Below are 14180 nucleotides of genomic sequence, written 5' to 3' on the forward strand. Positions count from 1 at the left end.
TGTTAATAGCTTGGAAACACACCCTGTGATGCCAACATGAACAAAATGCTTCACCATAGATATTTCCTCAAGAGTTGGCTACCACCTTGATTACTCACTTCTGATATTTAAATCCTGCGTGAATTTGGTTGAACCTGGATTTCCCTTTGCAAAGCACAATGCAGGAGAATATTGGAAATGTACTCTTCAGCTTTTGAGAAAGGGGCTGAATTACTGGCTGAGTGGTTCTGGCTCATGAGTTTCAGTCAAGGTATCAATCATAGAGGCAGTCGTGTAAGGTTTTACTAACCTGGAGGGTTTGCTTAGAAGAAAACTCACTCACAAGGTTGTTCATTTTGGTTGTTTACTAACAAGCCATGTTGACCTTGCCATGCCTGGTCGAGTCACTTACAATATGGCAGCTACCAGCTGACTTCTCCCAAGATGAATTATTTAACACAGAGATAAGGAAGTTTGATATCTTTTATGAAAGATAGAGTCACTTCCAATGCTTTCTCTTGATTATTTAGACTAAATCTGATACAGGAAAGGGCACCACACAAGGCTTGTGTTCTCTGTGGTGAGGATTATTTGAGCTTTCTTAGGCAGGAGGGTCTAATGTCCCTTTTTTCATTTGACAGTAGAAATTGACTAGATTTTTCTTTAGGAGCAAAAGCGCTTGGCAGTAATTTGAATAGAACATGGCTGACTTTTTTTCCCTTTAAGTATATGAAGTGCACAGTATTTTCAGTCAGGTTTTTAAAGAATATCAAAATGCTGCTCAGTTACTTGCTCTCAGGCTTATCTTTTAAGGATAGACTATGCATCATAAGCTTATCACTTACCTTAAGCATGTGTACAGACAAAGTGACTGTGATACTTTGTCCTCCAGAGTACCTTTACTGTTCTCACCTTTGAAATGGTCATGTCTGACTAGCTGTCTCTTCAGTCTCTTGATCTCACCTGTTGCAGACTAACTGATCAGGAATTAGAGTAAAGATCTAATCTAATCTGTGACATATGATTCAGTTTATATAGATCATTCTTTCATGTCTTGGTCTTACCATCTTTACTTCCTTCATGTCATGCACCACAAAATGAAGTGATTTTGCTGATATACTTGCTTCTCTCCTTGCATCCTCTCCTTGTCTTTCAAAATTAAGTTCCTGCAGGGCAGAGCTTTGTTTGACTTTCCTACTAAGTGCCAAGTAGATGCTGGATATTCTAAGAGCTGTTTGTCTAAATAGATCACTTTTTGAGAGGTTATACTACATGCCCATTATTTTAAAGAGGCCATTTCAAAAGGTGATTCCCCTGGCCCCTCCCCAGCCCCCATGTTTGATTTCTTCCTTTTCATGCCTCCTTCTTTTCCCCCCTTTTCCTTTTTGGTGATGTGTCCCAGTTTAAGAAAATCTGTGGCTTTTCTATATTGTCAAAGTTGGTGATAGTCTTCTTCAACCTAGTTTGTGAAACAGGTTATTCTGATTTAGTAATTACTGTTAAAAGTTACTCTTTTAAGATGTATTTGGATATATGGTAGCATCTTAGTTCTTTTCAAGCCTGTGTATTGCTTTCGGGAACATAGGGCTGCATGAGTCAAGTAACTCGCTTATATATAACTGAGTATTGCTTTCCTAGAAAGTAGTGCTTTGTGTTATTTACCACAGAGTAGCATCTCTGTTGCTTCCACAAACCTGGACTGATTATTGGTATACATTTCAAATTACCTCTGAGCTTTTAGACAGTCCTCAACAGAGATTCTTAATAGTTTTTGGATTATGGATCTTGTAAATCTGACAAACTCTTGACCTCCCCAGAGAGATACTCAGTTACACATACCTACAAGTTGACCTAATCACAGTACTTAGACTTTAGATAGGCATTTATTGATGAAGGTTAATGACCTCTAATCTGAATAATAATAATAATTAGCATTTTTATTAATGATTGATTTTTGGGAAAGCCTTGGGAAGACTAAAACTTCCCTTTTTTAAATTAGGGAAGAATCACTGAGATAATTTCTATTAGTGGTCATTCTTTTCTCATCTTAATATATCCAAGAACAGACTAGATCATCTATGTCAGCTCTTGTCTATGTCAGGATTCAGAATTCAAAACTGGATTTATTTTGAAGATTACATTTTAACTATATTCTTTATTTTACAGGTACCTTTACATTAGATCAGATTTGAGTATATGTAAAGAGACATCAGTCTATCTGGATTATCAGGTAAGTAAACAAGAATTCATTATTTTTTTTAAAAAATTACCATAAATTCATCCTCCTACCCGTATGTGACATTTTCTGTCATATGTTGTTCAGGTGGATTAGGAAGATAATATTTCTGAAGAAAAGGATACCGTCTTTGTTGTATTGTACCAGGTCATGTCTTTGCCACTTGAAATCAAATTTCTTTATCTCATTATTATTTCATATACTCACATTTAAAATGTATATACTTATTTTTAAAAAAATGTATATACTTTTGGAGAGTTGTGGACAGCTCATGTATTTTTTCTTGGTTTTCAGCCAAGTTACACACATTTAACTCCTTTAATCTTTCCTTGTAATTGATTTAGGTTGGCTGCTTTTTCCAGATTTTCTCATTTAATCCACCATACTAATGAACAGAAAAAAAATACAGGCCTATTGCCTGGCTTCTATACCTTTTTGCTTTTGCCTAACATTCCTTGTTGAACTAAAGCCAGCCAGACATCATTCTTTTGACCATCTTGGCAATACATGAATAACTTGCCTACAACTATCAATGTCTTACATAGTAATAGCATCAGCAGTATATGTTAGTGAAATGAAAGAAAAATATAAAAGGAAAACAGTGAGGTGCAAAATAATGCTTTCTTTAATTACATGGCACACTTATTCATGCCACCCAAAGTAAATCTTTGTACCTGAACTCCTTGATACAGCTTTTGTCAATGTAAAGCATTGTGCACAGGCATTAATTTGAATCATAAGAGAAACATGGATATTGTGTGAAATTTGGCCACTGTTTTCGCTCAGTTTCTTCCTCACAGTCACTCCCCCACTGCCTTTCTGAACACTGATCGTGACTTGTTATCAGATTCTGTGGCCATGAACAAAACTGGGCAGGAGATCATTTTGTTGGAAATTAGATAGGCTCAGGTGGTAAATGCTCCATGCTTCCATGTGTGACATCTGAGGCAAGTGCTTTTAGTTCTTGCTATTTCTGTAACAGCCATTGGTCTTCCTTTAACAGCTGATCTAATGGAGGAAGGGACCAGTAGACTTTTGGTGCTTTTTATCAACACTGAATTAGTTGTACAACTTTCTCTCCCTTTATTGGAAGGGAGAAGCATAGATGATGCTGAGCTTAGTGTAAAATATACCAGCATGGGCTCATGGGCTCTGGACAGTTCATTCTGTCATTTCATTTGGTATATAGAAAATGCATTAGAGAGAAAAAGGTCATACTCTAGTAGATAATGGCTTATTGTGTTTTTAGTCACTAGATTCAAATGGTATATTTAGTTGAGGGGTAAAACTAGACATACTTGGCTTTCTCATTCGTGTTAGCTTTGCTTCTAGTACAGAATTGAATAGGATAGCAGAGACGGTTTTCCTGTTTGTGTCGGTGGCAACTTTCTAGATGATTTGTGGTTTAATCCTTCCAGAATACTTAAAAAATAATTTTTTACCTTGTTCCTTGTGAAGATATAAAACATTCAGATTCTGGTGTTATAATCTTTTCCCTAGATTCTTTAATTCTGGAGAAACCAAGGTCAGAATAGCATCGGACAAAGTTGTGTCTGTGTATTGTCTTAAAAATTGCAGTATTTATGTTAATTCTTTTTTTGTGCAGATTTTATAGCCTATCTTCTTACTATCAGATTTTAAATAAGATTACGTGATTGTGAATTATGTATTTTTTGGTTTCTGGCCTCTTAAGCAGATAGCTATATGACTTGGACTCCTTGTAAAGTCTGAATTTTAAAAATGTTAATCTCACATGGCTCTTAAACTGTCAACAATATTGTACTCAATGTTAATTTTGTAAGGCAATTGATACATTCTTCAGCATAAATCTTGTTCCTTGGGTCTTTTCAAGACCTGTCAAAGAAAACAAAATGCTAACCTGACTTTAAAGGAGGGAAAAAAAAATTACCCCCGCCTCTTACTATATTATTCTTTGTTCTCTAATGTGCATCAAAGTGACAATCCCACACTGTCTCAATTCAGGGAGTCTAGCACAAAAATAACAAACAGCCTGGCACTGTTATAGGCTTGCAGCCAAAATGTTTTGTATAGCTTGGTTCTGGCACTGGGTTTTCATGAGGCAGAGGGTCTACCCTCACAGGATCACTGAAGGAAAGCATGAAAATCTTCATCTTTGCTACTATAACATTTCTTTCTCTTCTTGTCTTCCCTTTCTTCACTCAGAACACCATTGTGAAAATAAGTTTTATTTTTATGAAGTATTATTCTTTGTACAACTTCCACATTTAGTAAGTGGCATTGCTTCTTTTGAAAACAAAAAGCAAACCAAAACAAAAAACTCAACCTTGTACTGATTTTACCTTATCCAGCTTCATTGAGATTTCCTTTATACTCACATTTTTGGCCAAATTTTGTGAAAGACAACCCCTATGAATATTGATAGCTTTGGCCCTGTTGACATGATACTTTTGATTGGTTGGAATCTTGTCTGTCATAGAGCTTATTATTAGGATGGAAACTTTAGGACTAGTTACTTGCATTATATGGACTTTTATGGCACAATATATCTTGAAAACAAAAGGTCTGTCATTGTTTTCTATTTTTACCTAAAACTCAAGTCAGCTCATATCTTTCACAAATTGAATACTCATTTTTAGAATATCTGATAAGTATAGCTAAACTAAGCAAGTGCATTTCCATGAAAGTAAATGGAGTACATTTAAATTCTTTCCTTGAACTCAAAATAAGAGAAATGCTTTAAAATTTTTCCCAATTGTCATAAAATTATAGTTAGCAACCTACTGTTAGAAGTGTGAAAATGTGGTATCATGAGATTTAAATGAAGCTAATTTGAGCAGGAGGTTAGATATTTTACTATGAGCACGTGTTCTGTGAAAGTTAGAATGTTCCTCAAAATGTAAATTTATTTTCTATTGTATTAACTAAAAACAAATGATTTTCTTTCAAGGGATCTATTTTAAAAATTAATGTTTTATAATCAAGACAAGAACAAATCAGCAGACTTTTTAGGAGGAGATTCACATTATTTTGACAGATTTTTATTGAAAAAATAATCAATGACTTCGCAATAAAAAATTACTTTGAAGAAAGAATGCATGTATTTTGTAACAATATAACAAATATTACTGAAAAGAAAATAAACAGTGGTTCATGTTAAAATTATTAATGTGAACTATTTTTATTTGCCATATATATTGGGAAATACACCTATTATGGATACATGAAGATAAAATTGTACAATGTAACTGTTTTTTGTTTCGACATTTATTTTTAAATTGAGAAACGTTTGAGAATTATTAAATGGGCTTGGAAAACAGATATCTGAGAAATGTTCATGAAATAAACTCACCTGTTATTTTCCCTCATTGAAAACAGGTTCAGCAACATATTGGCTCATTGCTTAACCAAAACAAACAAATACAAAAATTGCTTTTTTATGTACAATGTACATGCAATACATGCTACAATTGCTTCTTTTCCCCAATGCTGTTTCTTAAAACTTGTATTAAAGTGTCTTTTTTTCTGCAGAGGTATTAAAAAGAATTTGGGTGGGTTTCCTATTATATTGAATGAGTCTAACATTTTTAGGTCTTGACTGATAACAGTATTGTAAAAAGGAATTCCATTGAAACTTTTTCTTTGGGGGGGTGGGTATAATTTAAAGGCTTATTACTATCTTGTTTTGAGTTCCTACTTCCAAGGTCTATAACATTAAATTGATGATTAAAGACAACATGAACTATAATCTCATTCTTCATGTTCACACATATTGAATGATATTTACTTCAAATTAAATGTTTATTAACTTTATTTTCTGCTGTGGTATAACTTTTCTTTGCAATAAAGTCCTTTCTTTTTTCTGTGGTGAGAATGTATCTTTGAGTCACAGGATGTGTAACATTCATCATCTTCTCTATTTGTTTATGTTAGCTACCTCTGAACAAAGGAGAAATATAGAATGTTTAAGAATTAGAATGACTAAGCAACTTTTTCTTGGTTAGTACTGTTGAGTTTTCCATTTTGTAGGTAATAAATTCTACATTCCAAATGTAGATAAAGTTGTTTTATCTTTATTTTTTGAACTGCATAGTTTCAAAAATTATTTTATTTATGGAAATATGGAAAAATGAACTTATCTGATAGCAGAAAATCTTGATAAGAACTTTTTATTATTTTATGTAGGATTTATTAAATTAAATACCAAGTTTATGATAATAACTAATATTTTATTTCATTAATAAGGTGTTCAAGCATAACTTTTTAGTTAATGATTTTTTAGTGTCAATTGATAATCAAGTAAGTAACATAATCACAAATAATGATTTGTAAGTTCATATTTTATAGCTAAAAACGAGTAATCTTTTCTTAGACTTAGGGCACAAGATTAAAATTAAACAGAGAGTACTTCATGCAAGGGTATATCGTTTAACTCCCTTTCTAATTTTTGATACATTCTAATTTTTCCCACCCCTAGCATGTTATGTTATCATTCTGTAAAATCCTTTCACAAGTATTTCATATGTTTTATGTGGCATCTCACATTGCTCACTTATTATCTATGGTACCATATGAGTTCCCCTTTTTCAGGTTTACACTGCATATTTTAAGCTGCTGATAGTGTATGCAAGGTAAAGTGACATTTAGCTTTTTGAGCTAGTCTCACTTTTAGTATGAGAACAGTTTTTTTCTTCTTTTTTTCTATGTCCTAAATCTTCTCACATTTCCCATTAAAACAATCTTACTAACATTGAACAAAGAAGTTCAGGGATTTGGCTATAGCAGTAATTGAAATGCATCAAAAAGTGGTGAATACAATAGAATTTTATTAATGAATGATCTACATTGGTTCCAGCTGTGTCCATGTGATTAGGCCTTCACCAGCAACAATGGGTATTTCCCTATTGCTTTTATTTGATTTCCAAGAATGTGTCATCTGTTACATCAACCACTGCCAATATGCCCCTGTAAAATTTTTTTTTCTCTTCTAAATTTCTGAAGCCTAAGTTGAATACCCACAGTATCCTTGCCTAAATATTGTTTCTTTGAATAGTAGCCTAGGTGTTTATCTGAAAATCTTAGAATATATATTGTTTATTAAGTTGATCAGTAAAATTTTAAAAGTGTGCTTGCCTGATGACACTAAAGATAGACTATTTTCACTTTTACGTTTCCATCTTAATATTTTATTACAGTGGTATAATGTGTTATAAGGTGGACAAGCTTGCAGATTGAAATGGGGATGGTCCAGATTGTTCCCTTCCTTAGACCATATGGTATAGTTCTAAAAGCCTTTTGTATGCTGTCTGTTCAGTTTATTGTAAACTCAATCTTTAGTGCACCTAAAAGATAACCAAATAAAAGTGAGCCTGTGAGAAAAGACTTTGTATCATGTAAGAAGTCCAGATCTATTTGTTTTGAAACAGATAACTTCAAATGAAATTGAAGTGAAATGAGGTAATAAACAAGGGAGACTTGTCATTCTCTGAATATTCTTGTGAGATCATACGGATTGTTGTAGATTGTCTTTGAATACTGGTTTAAAATGATAGCATTTATGTTATCTGACTATACTTATTATCTTTAGTTATTCCATTCTTGCAGAGTCAGGAAAAAGGAATGTAGTTGTTAACCTATTTTACAGTGAAAGCTTGTGCCTATGAACAGTGCTAAGGAATGTGTAAGCTGCAGATTTTATGTATGTTAAGGTTTTTGTTCACTGATCTCAGAACTTAGGCCATATTACTTCCTGAAATTTTATCTTTTTTAGCCATTACCTATATTCAACTATAGTTCAAACATTTCTTTCTCTCCCCGTCTATAACATACTATGGGTTCTATAAATCTATTTTAGGAAAATAGGGTAAGAGATTGCTTATCCCATATGCTGATTCTTTCTAAACTGGAATGAATGTTTTTCTCAGACTCTCCCTCTCCTTCTCCCAAAAGTAAACTACTGTTGGAGAAGAACATTAGACATTACCCACTGCTTTTTGGCACAGGAGTTTGGAAGTTGAAATTCTACCAAATGGGAGCAGGAGGAAAGAGAGCCTGTGAAGAGCTTGATTCTTTACTCTATCATTACCCTGAACCACTGAAAGGGTAACTGAGAGGAACTCAAATGTTATTGGAATGTGTAATTTTCCTTTGAATGGCCACAGTGAAATATATTTGAACAAAAAAGAGCAGAAAAAGTATTGTGGTATATGGAATTGGTGGTGATTGAAATTAATGGATCTTTTCAGCATTGTACAATAGAAATTATTCTAAGAACATTACATATTTAAAATTTGACCAAGAGAATGTACATAGAGAATTATCATTACCTTAGGGAGATATGGCATATTTGAAATATTATAATAATATATTAATGTCAATAGTAAGTGGGAAATTAATGATAAGTTATTGAAATTATTTTTATTTCTTTCAGCTAATACTGGTGAAAGATAAAACAGAAATTAAAGAAAGAAAAAAATTGAAATTATTTTTATTCTCTAGCTAGTAAGGACCAATCATACCTAAATCAACAAAAAAAAGCCTAAAATAGTCTAAGTCAAATAAATCCTCTTTGTTTCTTCCTTCTAATGATAAAATACCCTTGGATGCAAGTAGAAAATCCTAGTACGGTGACTTCAATGAATAAAGGTCTTATTAGTCTTATTTCTTGGATAATTCTGAAGGCATTTATTCATAGGTAAATGATGTCAACCAGAACTCAGGTAACAGCTTCCTTTCCCAAGGCACTAGCACACAGCTTTTGCTCTTCTCAGTGGTTAATTGTCCACCTTTAAAAATTGTGTTTGCTTTCATGGAAGAAACAAGTCAAAGGGAAAGTTCAGAAGCTTTTTTTTTTTTTTCTCATGGAGAGCTCCTTCTTTCCCATTTTTGGGTAGGGATACCTGCTCACAGAAATTTCTGCCCATATCTTACACAGAAATGTCTCACAACTATCCCTAGAATTAGAGAAATTGTATTCTATTTTTCCAACTTTTCTGTGAGAGGAAGGCAAAAGAATAGAGATTAAAATTTGAATGAATGCATTAATAATCATCTGATGTATCTGTTATACTTCTTCAATTTTTTGTTGATTAGCTGCTTTTATGTTTGGACTTTCTGGGTACTAAACTTATATAGTGACTTGATGCTAGTTTTCTTTTTAATGCCCCATGTGTATTTATTGGTATTGTGATGTTACTGTAATACTATTGTTGTTGACATGAACTGTAATTGGGTTATCTTGTGTTTTTACACTTAGTACAGCCACTAGATAACAACTTTCAGTATATTTTGAAAGAGAAAAAAGGAAATGAAAATAAATATATTAGTTAATATTTTTGATAGGCTATACATTAAAAAAGTATGGTAACACTTAATTCTGAAGGATTATGGAATAAATTGTTGAGTTCTTGTTAAGTGGACATCAGTGTAATCGTGTCAAAGATGTTGAGTGAGGGTTATGGAAATTTTCAAAAATGATTTAACACTTGGGAACAAATAAAATAGTATTTAAAAATTCTGTGCATACATTGATCAAACAAATATCTTGCAGTATTAGGATTTCAGTTTTTCAACAAATATTCCATAAGAACTTATTTATTCTTAAAGACTTAAGATTATTTGATAGTTTATGTTACAGACATTGATTTACAAGACAGAAGTATTTAAGATTCTTAGAAGACTTATATGACTAGGGCATATTATATCAGATTTTATCTTCAGTGGAATTTTAGATATATTATGTCTTTTAATTCTTCTTTTAATTTTTTTATTGTAAAAATATTGTACAGAAGGGTTACAGTTACATGAATAAGGTAATGAGTACATTTCCTATTTTATATCCTCTTTTGTTTTTCCCTTACCATCCCTTCTCTCCTCACCTCCCCAACTCCCCTTTCCCCCTCCAAATTGTAAAGTTCGTTTTCTATATAGTGTCTTGTACATCTCATTGTTACAATGAGTCGATGTCTTTTAATTCTTAAGGTGACAGCTTCATGTTTTTTAAAACACATGCAAATTATTATGTATAATAGGACTTGTCTTGTCCAAAAGAAATCTTGCCAGGCACCAAAGGCTCACACCAGTAATCCTAGCTACTCACAAGGTTGAGATCTATTGATTACTTTTTAAAGTCAGGCCTGGCAGGCAAATCTGAAAGACTTATCTCCAGTTAACCTATAAAGAGCCAGATGTGGAGGTGTGGTTCAAGCTGTAGCAAGAGCACAAGGCCCTGAGTTCAAACCCACAAAAATAGAAACATAATAATAATAATATAAAAACCTGGAGAGATCATCTTTACATCTGTTTGTTTTGAACTAACCTGCTGTAGAAGAAAGTAGGCAACCTCTTTATTAAAAATCTACAGATTGAATTGTATAAGTTGGTAATGTGAATCAATGCCTCACCACTCTTCTAATGTCTTACTGAAATTCTCTTTATTCTGTTTTCATTCCTTTTCAAATTTTCACATTAGAGGACAAGATGAACAACTCTTTACTATATCCATACAGCATCCACTATATAAGTGTTTTAATAAATTCCTCCCTTTTCATTCATGACGGCTTGTTGGTTGTTGCTACCTTAATTACTAAAACAACCTGTGCATGGATAGAACTTATCTCAAAGCAGGGAATGTATCCAAGTGTCTGGAACTCAAATTTTCTATCTGAACAGTTTACAGTTACTGAGAATAAAGGAAGCCTTTTTAACATTCAAAAACAGTCCTATTAGAAAGTTCTTACCTTATCAAAATGTAGGCAAGATAGATTCCTAGATTTTAATATGGATTTGGGTCTTAAAAGTTATATTTGGCCCTTTAATGATATTTTGGTCATATATTTAGAAGTAATAATTTATAGGCTAACAGTTTGCATTTAAGAGTATTGTCTATGAATTTCAGCCCTCTGTCACTATTTTTACTTTACTCTTCTCAATAGTCAGTGTAATATTTGACTTATAGTGGCAGTTAAATACTTTAAGAAAAATATTTTAGTATCCCTGATAATGCTTCCTCATGTAAGTAGCTTTGTTCTTTACATTTCCTTATTCATCTTTCATTTTATGCTTCCAAATAAGGCCTCATATTATGTGTTTTATATTTTATGGTTTATTGTGTGTATCTTTATATTCAATGTTATCTGCAATAATTTTACTTGAATAGCTAAAGTCAGTAGTAATAGCTTAACAATTCTCACTGGATGATGATTATGCAATTATGGTAGCATTCATGTATTTTTTTTTTAAGGTTTGGTATGATTCAGCAGTGAAGCTATCTAGTCCTTTCCTTATTCGCTTTGTCTTTTCTTTTATGCAAGCATTGCTCAACTTTTTTGCTACTTATTGGCACTCTTAACCTCTTGAGCTATACCTCTAGTTCATTTGGCTTTCTGAGTGGATATGGAGTCTTGCAGTTTTTTGCCCAGGCTAGCTTTGAACTATGATACTCCAGGTTTCAGTTTTGTGATGTTTAGTGTCTGGTGTCCATCTTCTTTTGGGAGATTTTTGTGTTTTGCCTCTGTTTCATTGCTTATTATGATACAGTTAAATTTTTTATACTGTCATGGGTTTAATTTTGGTAGGTCATGTATATATCAAACTTTATCCTTTTCTTCTAGACTTTACAGTTTTGTAATGTAAGTTTTTAACATTCCTTAATGATGAGCTGGATTCATTTGTATTTGTCGTATATTATTTACAAATTTATTAGTTTGGGTTTTCTCTCTGGTTCTTCTGGTTAGTTAGGCTTTGGGCTTATCATTCTTGTTTATCCTTTCAAATAGCAACTTATTGTTTCATTGAATTGAAGGTACCCTTTTAGCCTACATTTCATTACTTTTCATCCCCTAATTTTTCTTTTTCTTTTCTTCTTTTTTGGTCAGTTGTGAGGCTTGAACTCAGGGCCTGAGTGCTATCCCTGCACTCTCTTGCTCAAGGCTAGTGCTTCACTTTGAGCCACAGTGCCACTTCCGGTTTTCTGGTGGTTAATTTGAGATAAGAATCTCAAGAACTTTTCTGCCTGGGCTGGCTTTGAACCTGGATCCTCAGATCTCAGTTTCCTGAGTAGCTAAGTACAAGCTTAAGCCACCAGTTGTCCAGCTCATCTTCGAGTTCTGAGTTTTGCTTGTTTTTGTTTTTCTAAGATATTGAGATGTATAACTAGGTTATTTCTATGGGTCTTCCTGAATTTTAATGTAGATAATCATAGTGATGAAGCCCTACAGAAAATTGTCTTTGCAGTAACCTAAAGATCATATAAGTTGTGTTTTCATTTTCTAATTGATTTGAGAAAATTTAAAAGTTTTTCTGTGATATCTTCAATGTCCATTTTATCAACCAAAAGTATATTGTTCAATTTGCTTGTATTTTTACAGTCTCTAAAGATTCTCTTACTATTACTGGTTTCTTATTTTATTCTATTATGATCCTATAAGGTACTAGAAATTATTTTTCTTTGTGTAATTGTTAAGATTTTTTTTAATGGCCCAAATTTTGATCTATTTTTGAGAAAGTTTCATAAGCTGCTTCTAAAAGTGTGTTGGTGAAATGTTCTGTTGAGTCCATTTGATGTATTGTCTAGTTTAATTCTGAAATTTCTTTGTTTGTTTAATTAATTTTATTATTTGTAGGTGGTGGGGCTTGAACTTAGAGTCTAGGCGCTGTCTCTGAGCTTTTTTTTGATCAAGGCTAGTGTTCTACCGCTTGGGGCCATAGTTCCACTTCCAGCTCTCTGGTTGTTAATTGGAGATAAGAATGTTGGGGGAGGCGAGGAGATAGGAAGGGATTGTAAGGGGAAACAAAGGAGGAGGCAACAATGCTTGATAAGAAATGTATTCATTACCTTGCTCATGTACCCTCTGTACGGTATTTTCGCAACTAAAAAAAAAAAGCTAGCTAGGGTTAAAAAAAAAAAAAAAAGAATGTTACAGACTTTCCTGCCTGGGTTGGCTTTGAACTTTACTTGATTCTGAGGACTTAGCTTCCTGAGTAGCCAGTATACAGGTGTGAGCCACAGGTACCCACTTGTTTTTATTTTTAAGTCTGGATGATCTATTGATGAGAGTGGGGTATTGAGATTGCCAATTACTATCATATCGGAAAATATCTGTCCCTTATTTCCGGTAGTATTCTTTTTTTGTTTGTTTGTTTTTGGTTGGTTATGGGTCTTCAACTCTGGCCTGGATACTGCCCCTCAGCTCTTCAGCTGAAGGCTAGCACTACCACTGGAGCCACAGTGCCACTTCCAGTTTTCTGGTGGTTTATTGGAGATAAGAATTTCATGAACTTTCCTGCCTGGGCTGTCTTTTAACCGGGATCCTTAGATCTCAGCCTCCTTAGAATCTAGGGTTACAGGTGTGAACCACAGACTCCCGGCTTCCAATAGAGTGTTTTATAATATTGTGACCATCAACATTTGGTGCCATATGTACAATTACTGTGTCTTCTTGATGGATTGTTCTCTTTAGTAATACATAGTGATCGTCCTTATTTCTTCTGGTTAATTTTGGCTTGATACCTACTTTTTCAAATAAATGTGGATATTAATATGACTTCTATTTGATTTTGACTTCTTCATATTTATACTTTAATTTTTCCATTTTGCTATTAAAGTGTGTATACTGTAGACAATAAACAGTTGGATTAAAAATTATTAACCTTGTTTGTGTCTTTTAAATGGAAATTTAAGGTTATTAAATTTAATTATATTTAAGGTTAGTATTAAGAGGTATTTACTAATATGTGGAAATTTTCTATTTCTTTTTCCTTACTATTTGAATATTATTTATTATCTTTTTCCCTTATTCTTGTTAGAAGTTTGTGGATTTACTAAATTGAACATGTGTTTTCTCACTCACATTTGCTAATTTATTTCTCTCTGGTTATAAACTAACCTGCTTAAGTTACCTTTGTTGTATATTCTTCAGATTTCATATTTCTGTCTGCATTTTCCCCTCATCTGTGTGTATAATTCCTATTAGTATCTTCTGCTTAA

General features: G+C 33.0%; 1 protein-coding gene across 2 annotated transcripts in view; it reads left to right on the top strand.

Annotated features, from left to right (window-relative positions):
* Positions 1–2142: 2142 nt before the first annotated feature.
* Gtdc1 (glycosyltransferase-like domain containing 1) overlaps positions 2143–14180 on the top strand; it is a 286433-nt gene continuing 274395 nt past the window's right edge. The window contains exon 1 of one of the 2 annotated variants that reach the window (XM_013030075.1): positions 2143–2209. The gene's annotated coding sequence lies outside the window, so the exon portion shown is untranslated. The remainder of the gene's footprint in view (positions 2210–14180) is intronic. The other variant, XM_013030080.1, reaches the window with a different exon arrangement.

This window comes from Dipodomys ordii, unplaced genomic scaffold (assembly GCF_000151885.1).
Source record: "Dipodomys ordii isolate 6190 unplaced genomic scaffold, Dord_2.0 Scaffold126, whole genome shotgun sequence".
NCBI classification, from domain to species: domain Eukaryota; kingdom Metazoa; phylum Chordata; class Mammalia; order Rodentia; family Heteromyidae; genus Dipodomys; species Dipodomys ordii.